Source organism: Grampus griseus, assembly GCF_964374135.1.
Source record: "Grampus griseus genome assembly, chromosome: X".
In the NCBI taxonomy this organism is placed as follows: Eukaryota; Metazoa; Chordata; class Mammalia; order Artiodactyla; family Delphinidae; genus Grampus; species Grampus griseus.
Window position 1 is genome coordinate 8561919 of NC_138999.1, and position 17478 is coordinate 8579396.

General features: G+C 41.7%; 1 protein-coding gene across 2 annotated transcripts in view; it reads right to left on the minus strand.

The window, feature by feature from the left end:
• The window catches only part of ARHGAP6 (Rho GTPase activating protein 6), a gene marked incomplete at its 5' end in the record, with an annotated part of 486010 nt that overhangs the window by 198569 nt on the left and 269963 nt on the right, over positions 1–17478 (minus strand). The window lies entirely within an intron of this gene.

Genomic DNA, 17478 nt, shown 5'->3' on the forward strand with positions numbered 1-17478 from the left:
TGGGAGACCCTTAGGCATTGACAAATCACTCCTCATCTTCTCCTGGAAATGCCTGGGTGATCATTATAGTAAACCCTTGCACAAATAAACATGCGGCAGGTCAAACACTCAGCACATGACCTGCTCCACAGTAACGAATGGGTATTTTTGCTGTCATCATTCATATGACAACAGATCTACCCCTTCCCTGACACACACACACACACACACACATATACGTCCATACAGACACATTACATACATGCACACGTACACACACTCCACCATACAAATATGTTTTCATCTATACAGAAATGTCTTTGTCTTTTCTTGGGGAAAAGATGAACCATAATCAAGGCTTGAGCTCTGTACTCTAAATGTTGTTCTTTTGCTCTGGGGATTGATTTGTACTTGGTCATCCACATTCTCAACTGGCTCTCCCAAGCCCAAAAGATAACTGGGGGACAAACAGTCAACATATGGAGATGCTCAGCCATGGGACAGAAAGTGAAAGAATCGTAATCAAGATTAGACCTGGGACCTAAGTAACATCACGCTCAAATCAACTGAGAAACTCACTATTGCACAGTAGTCCTCTTAAATGAGTGAAACTTACTCGTGCAAAGGATACTGCTCTCACCAATGGCAAAGAGAATTTGGTACAAGTTGATGAATTACAATTTCAAAGAGTTCCCCCTCACACACAGAGCTAACAGGACAACAGATGAGACGTTGGATGATTACACTAGCTGATTGTAATCTGCTAGGAAACGAAGGATATTCACAGCCTACGTGCCTTAAAAACACACACGGTTAACCAGTCCAAATGAAGCAATGGTTATGCTGAAGCAGGTACATCCTGTATACCCTCAGTTTAGGGAGCAAAGGAAGCCAAGGCCTCTATTATTTACATAAAGACAGCACAGGAACCACTGGAGACCAGAGTAGTATATGAAAGAGCAGAGGGTCTTCCAAATCTGGTATCTTCTTAAGTCACTTGATCAGGGTCGTTAATTAAAGGGCAAGGGCAGACAAGGACCAAGCTCACTATAGCGACTTGTCTTCCAGGGAGGTGACCAGAAGAGAGATTTCAGCACACCTGAATAAGCTCCCTTAATTCTCCAGTGGAGAGCCATAAACGACACTTCAGCTTTGGTGTTAGAGCTTTCTTACTTAACCATCCAAAGGATAAAACATTCTAGCACCCATGGAGAATCTGAAACGAAGTAAGAGCAGATTTAGGTTTATTTCTTAAAAGAAATGCCTGAGAATTGGCATATAAAATTTCAAGTTGGCATATAAAATATCAATATATCAATCCATATGTAGGGACTTCCCTGGTGGTGCAGTGGTTAAGAATCCGCCTGCCAATGCAGGGGACACAGGTTCGATCCCTGGTCCGGGAAGATCCCACATGCCGTGGAGCGACTAAGCCCGTGCGCCACAACTAGAGAAAGCCCGTGCACAGCAACAAAGACCTAACGCAGCCAAAAATAAATAAATAAATAAGTTCATTCAAAAAATACACATGTATACTTTATACTACGTATACATACTCCGTTTACCCAGATTGATGTATATATACTGTGTGTATGTATACAGACTATTTTTTTTCATATAGTGTGGATCTTAACCCACTTGAAAAATGCCTTCAAAGTGCATTAACGAGTTCAAGCATACTCAGTTCCACATCCACCTGTGGGTAGCTAATTATTGATAGAAATTACTGCCTCACTAACTAACATGTTTCCAAACTGAAGGTAAGTTACAAGTATGCACATCTGCTTCGGTTGTGAAAAGCACGATCCTTTGCACCACTGCACAGATTTCAACAAAAATATGCCCTCCAGGGTAGCCACAGCTCCTTGGGCTATTCAGTCTGATCAATACACAGAGGTAAGCCCCCCCAAAAAAAGCGTTCTCTTAAGGCACTTGGAAAGACGTCAAGAAAGAATTTCCCCATCCAAGTTAGGTTAACCTGCACGGTGCAGTGGAGACAGAAGAAGGTATTAATTCCACACAGTGCTTTCTCCCAGGCAAAAGTATTTTAAAGTAAAAACAATGGGGAAAAAGGTTCTAATTTCAAGTCACTCTGAGAACTAAACTCCTTCTTTTCAGGGAATTTACCCATCTTGACCAGTGCTTAGAAGTCTTTAGTGTTGATGTATTTGCTGGGGTGTCCTCGTTTGACCAGAAGCAATCTGTCTCACGCAACAGTAATGCTTACACTATACTAAAAAAAAAAAAAAAAAAAAAAAAAAAAAGGATGGCAGATGTGTCAACCTGGGCTAAGCTGTCCCAAGGGCCACACCTATTTCTTGATAGTTGATCATACCCAGTGTAGGATGAGTTTGAATATGTGGCAAGTGGCCCCCTCACCCCACATTTCCAGCCCCTCTTCCCCAATTGTTCCACTTCCTTTCAGCACTTTCTGGTCACCCTCCTTGACCTCATCATCGAGGAGGGTGTGCCCAATAAAGTGGCGCACCCTCTCCAATGAAGGGCCTAGGATTTCTAACGAGACAATCGTCTTTTGTGGCTGCATCAGGTAAACTTCTCATGCAAAGAGATGCTCAGAATACCTGAAAGGACAGAGCACCTACCATTTTATTATTGTTGTCAAGGTAACAAAACAGGTTGTATCTGTGGTGCCGACTGGCTAATACATGGCTATATATATGGGAGAATTTGGTCTTTCATAAAAGCTGATAGTGATAATGCTGGAGCGGTAGGTAACCTTTACCATCTCACACTTCTTTAGTGGCTTCCGTTATCTACCAAAGAGAATCTAATAGTGGTGAATGTCCATACTGGTTAGGGTCAGTTTACAACACCTAGCCCACAAGATTGTTGTGATGATTAAATAAGATAATAACTGTAAAGTGTTTAAGATAGAGCCTGGCATCTAGAAAGAGCCACCACTACCTCCACCACCATCATCATCATCATCATCACTATCATTATAACCATCATCACCATCATTATCACCACCACCACCACCATCACTATCATCAGGACCTCCACCACCACCACCATCACTATCATCAGGACCTCCACCACCACCACCATCACTATCATCAGGACCTCCACCACCACCACCATCATCATCGTTTCTTGTGAAATGATGACTATTAATTACAGAATTTTAGTTAAGAAAGGAATGTGCTCTATGGTACAGTGAACGCAAAGGTAAACACAGTAATATATAGTCCTTTTATATAGAGGGAGGCCCCAATAGTGTATCAGCCTCAATATGTTTGCCCCACAGACCATCAACACACTTTTCTCCCATTACCATGGAGCCTGACCCCAAAAGGTTTAGGTAAACGACCAATTTCAGTGAAGTAATGGACAAATTTTTCTGGAAACTTACCAGATATAAAATGTAGCAGAAATGGTTATACATTCACATAGACTTAAGAACTATGAGTATCAGGTACTAATTAAGAAAGAGGGCAAAGCTACAATGGCAGGCACTTGGTCCCACCTGTCTCAACATCTTCATCATAAACTTACATAAAGGTATAAGTCATGCTTATCAAATTTGTAGGTGACACTAAGCTAGGAAGAGCAGACAATAGGAGAGAGAATTAGAGTTTTAAAATATAGTTTAAACTTACATATAATAATTTAATTAGATCAAAAGTTTAGAATGAGACTAAAATCAAAAGATTCAAAAAATTAGAGAGGTTTGCTTTTAAATTGTAACAAAATGAATGTGAGATAGAGAAGCAATTTGAGGAAGAGGTAGAGCTCTGAGACAGTCCACTAAGCTCAAATGAAGTCTGACAAAAGTGCTAAACGAGGTAATGGAAACTTGGGCAGCATGAAGAGAACTTTTGAATCCAGCTTGATAAACATGATAATGCAGGGGACTCCACCCAGGTCAAAGCACCCCTGGAGTATCAGACTCTGTTCTGGAGGCCACACCTTTGAAAGATATTGACCCATCCAGCAAGCCCTGAAGGGGGCAGTGTGGATGGGGAAGGGAAGGTGCTGGATATATCATCATTTAATAAACCTTTGAAGTCCACAAGAGGAATCGAGGCTGTTTAGTCTGGAGCGGCAGAGACTGTGGGGTATGAGAAATGCTGACATAAAATATGTGAGCGGCCACCAGGTGGATTCGGTAGTAGATCTGGCCTATCTTTCAACAGAGCAGATTTGAAATGACTGAATGGGAATTCCAGGGAGTAGGCCTGGGCCTCTCCCAAGGAGACTCTTTCTAAAGAAAACATTTACCCAAGGATAAGTGACTTAGGGGGAAGAGGACTCAGTCACACTCAGAGGTTCATGCAGATAACCATTTGGTCATCCATTCCCAACATGGAGAAAAAGGACTCCTGCTTTGGGTGAGAGGCCAAATACAGGACCTCTGAGGTCCCACCGCTGTGATTCAATTCTCCTACATCGTTTCAGTGAAATAGATGAAGAAGAAGCAGGGGTTCATTAAGGGATAAGGGGAGGCTTAGAAATGAGAGAGACGTTTATTGATGGCTTTGCGTGGCTGAGGTGTGTAGCAGGGTGGTGTAGTCTCCATGATAAATGATTCATGGTAATTAATAAGGGCCTGAGTAAACTTCAGAATTTTGTTTAAGGCTGGTCCTTTGCTGGAGACAGCTGAGTGGAAGGCAGTTCTGCCAGCACCCTAGGGGCTAATCCATGCCCTCTGAAGAATGGAATGACCCCTTATGTTTTTCCACGTTCCCCACAACACTTTAGGTACTAGGTACATGGCAGGTGCTCACCAACCACTTGCTACTCGGTTAACTTTCCACTTTTTCTCCAAGGGATTCAGGTTAAAGAACGAGGAATAATTAGCTAACAGTGGAAACTCTAGTTTGGCAAAGCAGCTGTTTGCTTGACTGCTCTCACTAGGGTACATGACTCTAACCTGATTGGAAGTATTTTGACGTCAGAATGATAAAAATGGTTTTGGCTGTTTTGTGGCAAAATAACATAGTGTCAATATGGGGTTTTTTTCTTAAATACTTTCATCACTGCTGATTTTTTTTGTCTTTTGAAAAACACTGTTATACTTTTCTATGTCTGGTGGGACATTAATGAATTTTGTTAGACTGTGCTTCAATACTGCAATGATTTAATATAATTATTTGATATAATATTCTAAGATATATAGCATATATATTTTAATATGTGCACAGTTTGATACCTAATAAAACTTTCTAGAAGATTTACATCCATCTAATCACTAGATAGTTAAATTATACCAAAACAAATTGAGAATTTATCACATAATTAAATAACATAAAATATTCACGTTGCCTTGACCCAGAAATGAGGAAAATGATGCTACAGTGTTGCAAGTTTAAAACATTATTGCAGGGCATATTTGCTAGAGGGAGTATATCTTCAACTCTCCGCAGTGCATCTTCGTTGCTATGTTGGTAATGCCCTTAGTACTGAGACTGTGCCTCTAATGAACTTGTTTTCACCTTTTTTTGCTGGGGAATTTCATCACAGCTATATTACCTGCCAGTAGATGATAGTTCAACTGAGAATGCCACCACTTTCCCTCCTGCCGTCTGAGTATTTCACTGTGGATTTTAACTGCAATGGTGGTGTGCTTATGACCCACCCCCAAACTGCACTGAATTGGGAAGTCATTTTCTTTTAGTAACCTTTTATAATTAAAATCAAAATGACAGATACATCCACAATGCATCATTCTTTACAGACATTAGTTCATCATTGGACGTAATCACTCCCAGAGCACTGGGGATGGATGAAATCCAAGGGGCTCTGATTCACAGGATTCCTGGCTTTTCTCCCATTCAGTCGGTGGGAAATTCTCTTTTCAAGTTAGATGAGGGATAGAGTTAAAGAAATCTGCACCCTACACTCTCACGATTTGGCTCATGTCTTTATGGTTTCCAAATCTGATGTGTCTTTTGGTTAGTTTATCAGACTTCTAATTCTATCCATTGCATTCAAATGGCTGTAGTATTTTTTCTCCTTTCTTCTCCCAAAGTTGTAGCATTTTCAGATATGGGGTCTCTCTGGCTAGCTGCACAGGACTGCCTGAATGACACACAGCATCTCTCCACTGTGCTAAGAAGTCACTTAAAGCCCAGGGATTACACTGGGCATCCTACAAGTCATGACCAGCAGTGACCTAGGGACACAGTGATTTTCTTAATAAATATCTGCTATGTGGACAGAGGAGCTAGAAATGCCAACCAGGTCTGCTTTTTCTCAAACCTGCGTCTTTACTATGACTTTTTAAAAAACTGAGATAGGGCTTCCCTGGTGGCGCAGTGGTTGGGAGTCCGCCTGCTGATGCAGGGAACGCGGGTTCGTGCCCCGGTCCGGGAAGATCCCACATGCCGCGGAGCGGCTGGGCCCGTGAGCCATGGCCGCTGAGCCTGCGCGTCCGGAGCCTGTGCTCCGCAACGGGAGAGGCCACAACAGTGAGAGGCCCGCGTACCGCAAAAATAAATAAATAAATAATAATAAAAAAGTGAGATAATTCACATACCATAAAATTCACCAAAGTGTGCAATCTAATGGGTTTTAGTATATTTGTAGACTTGTGCAACCATCACCACAATCAATTTTAGAATATTTTCATCACCCCGAAAAGAAACCCACACCCAATAACACTTACTCCCCATTCTGATCTCCCCCAGCCCCTGGCAACCACGGATTTGCTTGCTTTCTCCATGGACTTGCCTATTCTAGGTATTTCATATAAATGCAATCATACAGTGCGGGGCTTTTGTGTCTGCATTCTATGCTTAGCATAATGTTTTCAAGTTTCATCCATGTTGTAGCATTTATCATTCCTTTTTGTGGCTGAATAATATTCTATTATATGCATATATCACATTCGCTTATCTGTTCATCAGTTGATGGACATTTGGATCCTTTTCTCTTTTTGGCTATTATAAATAATGCTGCTATGAACATTCATATACGTGTTTCTGTACGGACACAGGTTTTTATTTCTCTTAGGAAGACATCCAGGAGTGGAATTCCTAGGTCATATGATAACTCTCTTCTTAACTATATCTTAATTGTTTTCCTCAGATAGCCATGAATGATGTCAATTCTTCTGTAAATTCTCCTACAATTTAGCAACCCTATTGCCTTTTTATAAGAGAAAAATCAGTTTTGGATATTTCATTCTATTTTATCATCATAAAGGTCACTCATTCATGTCTAGCAACAGTTTAATGCAAAGTCCTGCAGAAAGTCAAAATTAAATCCTAGGTATTTATCTTCCTAAAAATAAATTCATCTTAATTTAGAAAAATTCTGTATATAACAGAATGGGTAAATTCTCCATTGATTAATAATACAAATGGACCAATCTGAATTAGTGACGTGAGAAAAAACTTTTTATATGCAACCTTGCTTTAAAATATTCAGGAACACATAATCACTCAGAATAAAAGAAGAAGAAACAATTGGAAAGTAAGAGGGACTTTTTATAATTAACAAATTAATTCTGTAAATGTCTCTTAAAGGAAGGTTAAAGGTAACCAAACGGTCTTGCTCATAAGTACTGTCAATATAACCTCCAAATCTCATTTAACCTTTATTAATAAAAGGCTTGTTCAAAATGTGTATCAGTACCAAACCTCCTGTCACCATATTTCAGTGCATTCAAAATTCCTACCCACCTTAGCATAGGCAGTATTCAACACTGCAACTGTGCACTGTATTGCTTCACACTTTAAAAAAATATTCCTTCCCCTGTCTTCTAAGAAGATGCTCTCCAAGGATATTACAGACTTCAGATTTGCCCTCTTTCTCCTGCCTCCTTCAACATCAGTGAAATCATTTTGTAAAAGCCATTTTGTAAAATGGGATCGAAGAGCATTAGCAGTTTATCAATCAGTCACACAGATAAAATTTGCCTTTGAATCTTATACAAATACCATCCACAAACACAAAATGTTTTTTCCACCTTTTTAGTTGACCAAGAGAAATATACAAATACATTGCCTCTGATACTTCACTTTAAAGGCCCTCTTAAAGCAAGAGGAAAAAAACATATAAAATAAAGTTGAGGTGCAAGATTTTCGAGCAGTGTCATTCCCCCTGGCTTTGATGTTTTGAGATGGCGGCTGAGTTCCCCAAATTGCTAACGAGGCTATCGCCCTTACAACCCAAGTGCTACGCCTTATCCCCACATGGCTGTTAAGTATGTTAAGGGAAGTGAAACTTCTAGGGTCAGCAGCAGGAGGGTGTTGACAAGGAAAGCCACATGCATGGTGCAATGTGGGTTATTTTTCAAACTGGCTCCAAACTTTAAAAAGCCCACAAACACACATTAGGGTTGCCTTCCTTCCACCACTCAAAACAATCCCACTACTGGGCATATACCCTGAGAAAACCATAATTCAAAAAGAGTCATGTACCAAAATGTTCACTGCAGCTCTATTTACAATAGCCCGGAGATGGAAGCAACCTAAGTGTCCATCATCGGATGAATGGATAAAGAAGATGTGGCACATATATACAATGGTATATTACTCAGCCATAAAAAGAAACGAAATTGAGTTATTGGTAGTGAGGTGGATGGACCTAGAGTCTGTCATACAGAGTGAAGTAAGTCAGAGAAAAACAAATACCATATGGAAGAACACATATATATGGAATCTAAGGAAAAAAACGGTCATGAAGAACCTAGGAGTAAGACGGGAATAAAGACACAGACCTACTAGAGAATGGACTTGAGACTATGGGGAGGGGGATGGGTAAACGGTGACAAAGTGATAAAGAGGCATGGACATATATACACTACCAAACGTAAGGTAGATAGCTAGTGGGAAGCAGCCGCACAGCACAGGGAGATCAGCTCGGTGCTTTGTGACCACCTAGAGGGGTGGGATAGGGAGGGTGGGACGGAGGGAGACGCAAGAGGGAGGAGATATAGGAACATATGTATAACTGATTCACTTTGTTATAAAGCAGAAACTAACACACCATTGTAAAGCAATTATACTCCAATAAAGATGTAGTTCACCCCGAACCTCACTCCGCCCAGTTCCCGTGCTTGGAATACGTGCTATTTCAATATTTACCTCAGTCAAACAACGTTAGCAAGGCAAATTTTTCTCACATTACTGCTCGGCCAAGTACAGAACTCTGAGGTGGTCTGCTCTGCCTGCCATTTTTCCACGTGCATGTAACATTTACATACATGTATATAATTCTCACCAATGCAGAGGTAACTGTTAACCATCTGTATCTTAGTAAGAGGGAATTAATAAAGTAATAGAGGTTGTATGAATTTCCTTTATAATATCAATGACATACAAATTCCAGATATGTATGAATCTCCTTTATAATATCAGTGACAAATTGTGAACTCAACTCAGCTGGTAAAGATAAGTCCACTGAACTTGCTTTTAGACAACCCGAGTTGGAATTTTTCTTCCACCAATAACTAGCCATGACCTTGGGAAAGTTACTTAACTTGGTTAGCAGCAGCCTCTGTTAGTTGCCGACCCAACAGTCATTTCCCCCTCCCTCCTGCTTCCTAACAGAGGCCTGATGTTGTTTGGCTATGCGACCCTCCCGACCCTCCCCCGTTTGACAAAGGGTAGATGACCTATCCCTGGTTCCAATGACAGATCCTCATTATATATTTTTAGTCAGTTGCGGTTATACTATTCCATTTGCCAGGACTGTTTTAAGAAGGGAAACGGATATCAGATTAAGTTCCATTGCATAACAATTAGAAAAAGAGCAAGAAATAAAAATAACAGGGGCTTTAAATAAGATGCAAGTATAATTCCCTCTGGGGGAAGAGAAGTCAGGTGTTAGGCAGCCTGGGGCCGAGGCTCCCATGAGCTTACCTGACTGTCGCTTCGCTGTGCTGCCTCAGGTCCCACATGGCTGCTTGGGCTTTGGACAGGACATCTGTACTTCAGCCAACAGGAAGCCCTCATTGGCGGGGACTTAGTCACATGGTCACAATTAGCTGTATGGGAGGCAGTGAAAGGTGGGCAGAGAGAAAGGGCAGCAACCGGCAGTCACTGCCACAGCCTGTGACCCAATTTCAGCCAATGAGATATGCAGAAGCTTCTAGGAAAGTCTCCTGCTAAGATGGAGACAAGGAAGAGGGGGCCTGTACTTCTTCCTGCGGTCACTGTTGTATCTAGATATGATGTTAGGAACTGATGCAGCAATCTTGCTACTAGCCTAAGAGTAAAGCTAACACACAAAGCAGGACAGAGCCTGCAGGGAGAAAGACCTGCCACTCTAATACTCTATACAAGGATCCCACGCCACTCTGGATTTCTTATCATGTTAGATTGCAATTTCATTGCTGTTTCATTCTGTTGGAGAGGAAGCATTCTGTTACTTGCAGCTGAATCCCTTCTAATTCATACAACCTGTCCAATAGGCTTCCTAAATTTGAAGATAGTTATTTCTCCCTCTTGGTCTATATTTTTACAAGCTAAAAATTCTAGACATGTAAAAGACCAACCAATATAAAATAAAAGGCCAAAGTAACAGTGATTGTTTCAATCACCATTTTCAAAATACACCTTGGTTACTGCTAGTTTTATTTAAAAATGAATGCAGGAAACCATATTGCATTCATTTACTCAGGTATGTTTCCTAAAAAACATAACAGTTTTGAAATCTTGGCTTCACCATTCCTGGCACGGTGATCCAGAGCCAGTGATTTAGTCTCTGAGAGTCCCAGTTTCCTTACATGTTTTTTATAAAGGAGAAAATACCAACTCTTTTAGGAGCACGTGAAGGTCAGACATACATAAATGACATAATGTCAGATATACAGGAGGTGCTCAATAACTGGCAACTACTATATATCATGGCAGCCACTGAGGACACAAAGATAAAATGAGTGGATCTGGTTCAAAGTTGCATTCCTCCCTTCTTTCCCTCCGTCTTTCATTCACTCATACACATGTACATACATATATATTCCACCTAGTTCCAGAAGCACTGAGAGCAGCCAGGAGGTAAATATAAAAATTACAGCAATGTTTTCATTTATAGAATGAAGTGTACATACCAAGGATCTATGAGTAGTCAAAGCGCAAAAAGCAGGAGGCAGCAGATGACCCAAATGAGCAGAAACCATGAGGGAAAGAGAAGAAGAGTCAAGATATTAGAAACTAGAGAGAAGAAATGGATTAAAAAAAAGAGAGAGGGGATTGAGGGAGGGAGGGACGAAGGGAGGGAGAGAAAGAGAGAGACGGAAATAGTGAGTGAGTGGGTGAAGTTGAGTCTACAGCCTGGTAAACGTCCACCATCACTAAAGACTCAAATTTTGCACAGTGATGAGTTCCTTCTGTGTCCTGCCTGGGGTGGTGTTCCAGTTCTCCCAAGGGCTAAGATGTTTTTCGCCTCTTACATTCCTTCTCTTGTAACTTTACAATGAATTTTTGCTATCTGAAATAACCAAGCATGCCTCTGTTCTCTGCACCAGAAGAGATCCTGAAACAATGTAAATGGTAGCAGAATCCATGGAATTAACAACAGCGTGTACTGTATAGCACAGGGAACTCTACTCAGTGCTCTGTAATGACCTATATGGGAATAGAATCTAAAAAAGAGTGGGTATAACTATATGTATAACAATCTAAAAAAGAGTGGGTATAACTATATGTATAACTGATTCACTTTGCTGTACACCTGAAACTAACACAACACTTTAAATCAACTATACCCCAATAAAATTTAATTTAAAAAAAAACAGGGTGAAGGGAATGTGTGTACAGCGATAAGTGAAGAGGGCTGAGATGGAAAGGTGTTTAAGCACAGATGAAGGAGAAGATGCCTGCAAAGGAGATCAAGATGTACTGCCTCGGGAGGTAGGAGGAGAAATAAACGAGTTGCGGAAAACGGAGGAAAAGAGGTTGTCAGGGAGAAACAGAGCTGGATTCAAACAGAGCCACAGAGCTTAAATGCAATAAGGACTCATCTTCCTGAATTGGTAATGAGGTCGTCTGTAACCTTGGAAAAAGAAGATTCAAGAGAGTGATGGGGTGAAAGCCAGCTAGCAGAGGGTTGAGGAGTGAATAGAGATGAGTATGTGAAGTAGCTTTGAGTGTAAACTGCCTTTATGCAAGGTTTAGCTATAAAAAACAGAAGAGGTGGCTTTCAGGAGAGGTTTCATCAAGGAAAGGTTTTGATATGAGCAGATAATTAAGTGTGTAGAGGAGAAGCTGAAGCTAGAGGAGAGTGAGATGACACTATTTGGAGTGGATCCTGAGGAAGCATGATTGCATGGGATTTGGATAGGAAGACATATATCTTTACCTCTGAAATGGGGCCTGTGCTGCTTATTCGAATCTCAATTGTGATAGGTCTTTTACCACAGGACAAGTTGACCCAGTACTTTCAAATGGAACTATCTGTAACAAAGGAATATTTCAAGCTTTAAATTAGCTTGTTTTAAGCTTATGAAGTATTATGTATAAACAGTACGGCTGTCTATAATTTGCCAATTATTGTTACTTGTTCTGGATCATAAGCCCATTTCATAAGAGCACGGATGGGGCTGGGTTTCTGGAAGTGATAAATCTTATAGTTGTGGCTGGCCAATGATTCACCCAGGAAGTTTGAGAGACCAGGATGTTGTTACCTCCAGATCTTGAAGCTTTCAGGCTTCCATCCTATCAGGCAGGCACATCTGCTTCTCCAAATGAAGGAAACAAAACAAGAATAGAAGAGACAGTTGGCAAAGCCAAAAGGTCAATCTTTGCCCTCTCCTTCCTGGTTTCCTGTACTGATCTGGGACTATCTACGCGAGCTGCCTTGGAGCAATTCTGCACTCTGAGAAAAAAACTAAAATAGGAACGATGAATAGTGCTTTCCTCTTTCAGCATCTCTGAAATGCCATTTGATTCATTTACTCATCCCGCAAATTTTAACTGACTTCCTACTATGTGCTGGAATTAGTTCTAGATGCTGGAAAAGCATGGTGGTCATAAAACAAATTTCCTATGTAGTATACATGTCCATGGGTCTTACATGAGGACTGATTATTAATAAGGATTCTTGTATAGCACAGGGAACTATACTCAATAACCTGCAATAACCTATAATGGAAAAGAGTCTGAAAAAGGAGCTATATAGATAGATAGATAGATCTCAATCACTTTGCTGTACACTTGAAACTAACGTGACATTGTAAATTAGCTAGACTTCAAAAAAAATAAGTAGAAAAAAAGTGGTGCTTCTGGACAAGAAAAAAAAGGATTCTTATGGTTTATCTAAACGGATGCATCTGTAAATCTCACTAAGCATATTACATTACTGTTTACAAAAGATGACGTTGCTGTTTATTTTTCAGCATGAAGGATGCACACGTCGTACTTTTCATTTATGAGGTACAGCTCAGGGTAGCCAAACTCTTAGGATAAATACTCCATTCTGAAACCCACAAAAGATAATGAATTTCAAAGCTTACATGTGTACAAACTGTCAGCATGGCCCATTTGGCCCACGGTGCCATATGTGCCAGAAGATCCAGGGGATACGTTAGAGAGGGCAAGTTTATTTTCTTACCATCTAAAACAGCATTCCTACCCCTCCTCCAACACTAACTTCCGGACTTGCCTTAATGATCACATTTGGACTCACCTTCCATTAATTTGTTTAAAATTGTTTTAAAATTCCTAAGTTAAAAAATGTTAGACTATATCACTTCTTAAGATACAGGATTGAAAAAGAACAAAGACGCTTTCAATTTATGACTCCCATAAGGTTAGCTCTTATTCTAACATCACGTTTCCTGATACTGCTGTCGTCAAGCTGAAAGGGTACAGTATTACCTATTCTGTTAAGTACTATGGTATCACGTACACCTCCGGAGCCCCATAGGCTATAAAAGTACCTGACAGGAGCCCGAGGAGGAGCCGCCCGGGCCCCGCCGGGCCCCGCCGCCGGGCTTAGCCCCGCGTCCCCGCCGCCGCACGGAGACCGCCAGGGCCGAGCGGCGCCACTGGGAGCGGCCGCGCGTGCAGAGCCCGAGCTGCCCGCGCCCGAGCGGCGCGCGCCGTGGACGGCGGCCGGCATGGAGCCTACGGAGCGGGACGCCCTCCGCGCGCACATGGTCCTCGGCGAGTCTCAGGAGGGCCGAAGCCAGCGGGGCCCCTGGAGCGCCTGGCCGCGGCGCCCTCGCCCGCGCCCACCCCGTCACCCAGCCCCTTGGAAGACCTCGGCCTCCAGACCCGCACCTCCCCGGGACGCTTGTCCCCAGATTTAGCTGAGGAGCCGAGGTCCTTGGAGCCATCTCCGAGCCCTGGTCTGCCGGAGGAGCATGGAGAGGTGGCCATGGCGCTTCCGGGCAGGCCTTGTCCGGGCGCCGTGGGCCCCGAGGAGCTGGCCCTGCGCAGCAGCCGCCGCCCCGGGCGGCCGGGGCGCAGGGGCCTGGGCCCCGCCCGGGCCCTCCTAGAGGGTCGGGCTGCCTCCCCCGACTTGGGGTGGGAGCCCTGCCACCTCGAGCACCACCCTTGCCTCGAGTCCTTTAACCGGCCATTAGCATTTTCAAGAGGTCCCCTCAGGAGTTCTGGTCGCTAACGGCCCCCTCCCCAACCGGGACCTCCTGGCGAGACTGTAACTAGTGATGTTTGTACAACCGAAGGCTCTGTTTTGTAGTTTAAGGAGAATAACATTGACTACGTTTAAAAAAAAATGACAAAGGAGGAAAGGGTTTAATAAGTATTTGTGGAATAAAATAATTTACTAAACAAGTAATTGTCACCCTTTTAAAATCTGTAGCCTTGAAACTTCCCGTCTCTCTACTTTCACTTTTTTACAGAATAGAGAATCCTAATATTTTCATGGATTCTTACCATAAAGACTTGGGTGCTATAACTGAGGTGACCACATGTCCCAGTTTGCTTAGGGCTGTTCCAGTTTATGTTCAATATCCCAGGGTCATTATTGCCAGTGACCCTTTCCCTTTCCTAAGGGTCCTGGTTTGAATGCAACTGTATCCACTATTCCCCTGGGCTCCCTTGAGCCACTCTGTACTCTTCTACCTGCGGATTTCAGGAGCAGGTGAACCCTTTCGCTACATTGCAGTTGTTTGTTTGTTTTCTTTCTCGGTCCCCTTCCTGATGCTAAAGTGTTTCTATGTGTCTTCAGACTGTTCAGTAGCGATTGTCTAGGAAAAGTCTAAGCCAGCACTTTTCAAATTTTAAAGTGCAACGAATCCCCTGGGGCTGTTCTGAAAATTTGGATTCTATTCAGCAAGTCTGGGATGGGAACAGAAATTTTGCATTTTTAACTGGCTCCCAGGTGGTACTGATACTGTTGGTTTGATTGGCCTCACAATTGAGTGGCGAGGGTCTGCAAGTATTCCTAATTAACCACAAGGTAGAGACCAGCCATTATGATACAGTGTCACTCAGTGCTTATGAGCATACACTTTGGACGCCACAGCACTGAAGTCAAATCCTGCCTCTGTCACTTACTACCTGTGTGATCTTGATCTCTCTAAGCCTCAATTTTCTTATATGTAAGATAGAAAGAATAGTATCTATCTCAGGGGAATGGTGTGAGGATGAAATGAGATAATAAATGTAAAACAATCCTGTCCTCACCCATTGTAAATGTTACAAAATGACGGTAGTTGAAACTGTTGTCATCATAATCATCAGTGAGGTCTGCCTTCTTCCCCCTTCCACTGTATCCAGCACTTCCCTGCCATTTCCTCCATTTTATTCACAGCTTAACAATACAAGGTACTCGTTAAGATAAACATCAGAGGGTAATGAGTACAGTCATATTGTGAATGGTTCCTTAAAAATGGACCTTCGGGTATGCTAAATTATCAAGCTGTCAGTACACGCAGGAGTTGCAATCAGAGTTTGGACAGATCCACAGGAAAGCAGGAGCAAAAACATTTAGCTGAAAACTGGTGATAAACTCCAGTTCGTGGGTGTTCAGTTGGCACTGGGTAGATTCCCCTAGTTTGCATGTGTCAACAGTGGCAGCCATGAGCAATCCGACTGTAATACTATTCTAAAACCCAGTATTACCAGCAGAAGAAACAGTGAATATTAGAAAAATAGGGAGGTTGAACAAACACTCTTCAAACTAGGTCTTGGTTTAAACTTTGTCTCCTCTTTTTCCTAACTGTGTATCAGGAGGCAAAATTCCAAGTATTTCAGCTTCACTTTCTTTCCTTTAGCCTTTCAAAAGTCACAGAACCGGAACCTTTGTTTTAACTTTCACAAAGTGATAGGATTGAAATAGCATTTCGTAAACAATAAGTTGCTGTTTAAATCGATGGGGGTCACAATCATTGTTGTCGTCACATCAAAATCATTATCCCCTTCCTCATCTTTAAGGTCGTCTCCAGCTATAAACATTTCCCTTTCCTCCGATGTCAGTCCTAATGTAGGACCAATGTTCTCTCTTTGGGTAAAGTCAACAATGGAAGGGGAAAAGTGAGATCAGAAACTTGGATAATTCTCTCACTAGAAAATTTATCTCTATCTGGTCATCGTAAAACTGGATGTTGAGTTTGAAGTCACAATGTGCTGTATTTTTACCTCCTGCAATTCAAAGCTCACTGGAGACTATACTTTTCTATCGATTCATTCATTGACTTATTTAACACCTGACGAGCACAGTACCTATGTCATGAAGAACAAAAGAAAAGGGCTCTCCCACTGAGTGCTCACAGAACTACCTGGGCATGTTTCCTGAGGCCCATCACTATCTACAGGCTAATCGTGCTCCATCCTGAGATAGAGGAGCACCTTGGCACCTTGAGGACAGGTGTATTCATTTTCAAAGGAAATCTACAAGAGAAAATATGCTGGTAATAAAGATTGACCCAGCTATCAGAATGACTGACAAAGGGGACATATTTATTAAGGTAAGTAGAGTTAACATATTTTTTCCACCAGGGTTACACTTGGCACTGACAGATCTTATTTGGTGCACAAATCTCAAAAATTCCTTAAGAAGGTCTCCATGTAGACAGAGAGAAATCTCCAGCACATTTCCATTATCTTGTTGGAGGGATGGCTGTTTCCTAAAGAATGGGCAGCAAGGACATGGGCAGCATCAAGCTTTATGTGTTCACTCAAGTGCTCCTCTCAACAAATTAGTTCTACAGGCACACGGCTGTTTATCCTCTAAACTAGCAGCTGGCAAACCATGACCCATCAACCAACCATTGCTTGTTATTGTAAGTAAAGTTTTATTGGAACCAGACATAGACATTCATTTACGTATTTTCTAGGGCTGTTTTTGTGCTAAAATGGCAGAGTTGTAACAGAGGCCATAAGCCCAGAAAAACTTAAAATATTTACTATCTGGCCCTAACTAATTAAAATATTATGTACTTTACAAAAAAAAAAATTAAACTTGCCCTGACAAATAATTGATTTAATTTGAAAAATTCATAAACGACTTTAATAATTTAAAATAATTATAATCCTTAATAGAGGCATTAAAAGCTAGTACAAAGAAGTTTTTGCTAAAATTTTCTCTACCGATATCCCTTTGGTATATAGCTAATCACTA